General features: G+C 48.1%; 1 pseudogene; it reads left to right on the top strand.

Annotated features, from left to right (window-relative positions):
• Nucleotides 1-208: 208 nt before the first annotated feature.
• On the top strand, nt 209-726 carry LOC119045267 (rho-related GTP-binding protein RhoC-like; annotated as a pseudogene).
• Nucleotides 727-3,362: the final 2,636 nt, after the last annotated feature.

Raw genomic sequence — 3,362 nt, forward strand, 5'->3', positions numbered from 1 at the left:
AAACTTGAATACTTTGCCTCTTCTTCCCATTTTTATTGCTAGAAGCAGATCTCTCACCTTTACTTCTTAACTTTCCAAAAGTGTTGCAGTCTCACACTGCCACTGAATATATAAAATGAAAAACAATCTCTGCCTCCTGCCCCGGCCTCACAACTAAAGGTGGCTGGGAGGAAGTCCTGGCCACGCCGAGATCCTAAAGAAGCTGGCGATGGAGGAGGAAGGGGCCGTGGGAAGACTTGCCCATCATTGTCTTCAGCAAGGACCAGCTCCAGAGCTCTACCACAGCCCCACTGTCTCTGAGAACTACATCGCAGACGGTAAGCAGTCGCAGCGGGCCCTGGGGACACAGCAGGGCAGGAGGACTGTGATCACCTCCAGCCTCTCTCCTACCCCAACAATGACGTCATTCTCATGGGCAGCCTGGGAAACATTCCTGAGAAGCGGACTCAGGAGGTGAAGCAATTCAGCCCCAACCTACCCATCATCCTTGTGGGCAGAGGAAGGAACTGAGGCAAGACCAGCTAACCAGAGAGCTGGCCAAGATGAATCCAGAGTCTGCTCCCTCTGAGGAAGGCCAGGACATGAGGAGCCAGATCAGTGCCTTTGGCTACTTGGAGTGCTTAGCCAAGACCAAAGACAGGGTGGGGCAGGTGTTCACATGGCCATTTGCAAGCTGGCCTCCAGGTGTGCAAGAGTAAGCACCTGAGGGCTTGCCTCATTCTCTGAGATCCCAAGACCTCACCTCTTTCCCACTGCACCTGCCTTCACAGGGATCCAGAAACACCCCTTCTCCCCAGCTGCACCCTCCGTTTTCATTTCCCTTTAGCCCCAAGATTGCATGGAGTTTTCCAAGCTCCCAGCCCCTACAGTGGTGGCAGGCCCCTCCTCCCTCCCAGCGGGAGGGGAGTTCTGCTGCTGCTGCCTGGGTCCAGGGCCAGGGTCCTTGATCCCTTTGACCTTCCCCAGAGGATCATCACACAGCAGTGCCTGACATGCTTCTGGCTCATGGGAGCGTGCCTGGGGTAGGAGACTTGGAGGGTGTAACCCAGAGTCCGGGCCCCTGGGGTTTCTGCTCTGGCTATACTTGGTGGGGGACATGAATAAAAAGGCCATTGGCTTCAACATGTTAAAGAAAAAAAATAAAAAACACCCTATGGAATTATGGATTCAAGCTGTTTTTAAACTATCTTTCCCCCAGTTTCATCAAGAAGCTGGTTTGAGGCTTTTTGTTTTTGGGTTTTCTGTTTGTTTGTTTTGTTTTGTTTTAAGTAGAACCTGGCTTGATAAATGTGTGTTGCATGAAAGAGTCCATGAAGCTAGAAAGAAAACTGAGCAAATCCTCAAACAATAAAATTCAAGACCCAACACATTCCCTTCTCACAAACTCTCCACCCCCCACCCCTGCAAGTGCCCTCAGGGGCAGCGGAAGGAAGTAGCCCTTGAACTCCAGGCTCCAAACATCCTCAACAAGACTGCCCAAGTGGGAGCGAGCTGTTCCTGTTGTCAGTGAGCAGAATGCCCAGGGGCCCAGGTGGGGGAAGAGTGGTTTGAGGAAGGGGGACTTGCTTCTTGCAGGAAGATTCTTCCAAATGAAGGTAACTGAAGACAGGCACCCAAAGCACTGCCCTGCAGTCCCCGGTAACAGTCATCCCGAAATGAACTTCCTGCCCTTAATGAGCCCAGTATTCTTAAAGAGATGAGACTGGCTTGGCCATGGTGGGAGACAGTGTGGAGGAAGTGACCCAGGGCCGTTATCAAGCTGTGGCTCGGGGTCTCCATCCCATCTGGCTCCATTTCAATGCCTGGGCCAGTCCGGGGAGGGCTGTGGGACTGATGCGGGCTGGTGACCCGGTGTTCTGCCCTGGTTTCGGGCCTGCAAGCTGTGCTACCACGTTTTCGAGGTGGAGACTTGGGAAGAACAAGCACAGAAGTACAGCGCTCCACATGAAATCACATAAAGCCCAGAACAGTTGTGAAAGGGGATCTGACCAACATCTTTCAGACACAGCATTCACACACCACTACTGCCAAGAAAAATGAGTGTCGGTTTTGAAGAATGCCATTGTCTTTTTGCAAAATTGCATTTTCAGAAAGTGAATGCGAGAAAGAAAATCTTAGAGATAGGACAAGCAAACTTGGTATCTATCCTTAGAACAATCCTGGCACTAGAGGAATTTAAAATAACAGTGCTCATACGTTGAGGGCCCAAACCTGTCCTACGTTCAAAGTCCTTGCTGTAAGGACTTTATATGTAGAAACATGTTTATTCCACACAACTCTGCGAGGAAGACGCTAGAACGGACTCTGAGCAGTTATGCAATTCGCCCAAGGACCTTAGTTGGGGTCAGACCAGTGTCTGAAGTCAGGCCTGCAGGTCCTGGCGCCTATCCTCTCGCCTGCCCTCTGAAGACAGACAGAAGGAACGAACACAAAAGCATGTTTTGATGAAGAAAAATTTTTTTATTGAAACCTTTGGTTTAATAGACAAGATTAAATATGTGATGGTCCTTTTAGAGATGGAGTTCCGAGTATCATACATGTACTTTGACACCCTTGTGGTAACATTTTTTAAATGAAAATTTTAAATATTAAATGAACTGCTTACCCTGGTCTCCCTGTAACCAGACTCGACCAGGGTAAATACTGGAGAAGTATAATGGGTAGAAACTGGTTAACCTGGAGCGATCAAGGTGAGTGAGTACTGGCATCCTCTCTACATACAGGCTAACCTTTCCTTCGGGCACAGAAATGGGCTTGATCAAACAAGCTTAGAGAGAATTCCATTTATCATGGGGAAACAAAGAAAAATGCAACTCATGGTACCGGCTCATAGGTATTTCAAGTCGAACCTGGCTCTGCATTTGAAATATGGGTTTTTTTTTCCTCTGACTTTTAGAGGAACTCTCAAGGCATAAAATGGGCCAATAGTTTGGATAAACTGCACTTTATCTGAAAGGTAATAAACTTATTTAACGAGTGAGGAGCTTAACGTCAATTTACGGGCCTTGTTTTCCCAAAGCACACAGAGAGTAGGTCGTATAAAAACAGTCACTTGGGTTTTAGTTGCTTTACAAGTGAAATCATTCCTTTTCCCCTCCAAGTGGCTACGATTCCCATCTCAGTAAATCAAACCCGTCTGAAGTATTTTCTCTGCGACCAAGGAAAGCAGAGACCTCTTTTCAGATGAGGGCACGGAATTTGAAGAGGGGATTCCTCAGATCAGGAAGGGAACATGGTTGGAAATCTGGGTGCTGGGAGAATCTGATCAAACTTTTACTGGTTCCGTGGCTCAGTTGTCATTGTCCTGGACTCTACCATATCGAATTGACAAATTTTATCCTTGTAAAGAAGTTAGGAGGAGA

This window comes from Artibeus jamaicensis, unplaced genomic scaffold (assembly GCF_021234435.1).
Source record: "Artibeus jamaicensis isolate MK-2021 breed Jamaican fruit bat unplaced genomic scaffold, CSHL_Jam_final contig_332, whole genome shotgun sequence".
Classification (NCBI taxonomy): Eukaryota; Metazoa; Chordata; class Mammalia; order Chiroptera; family Phyllostomidae; genus Artibeus; species Artibeus jamaicensis.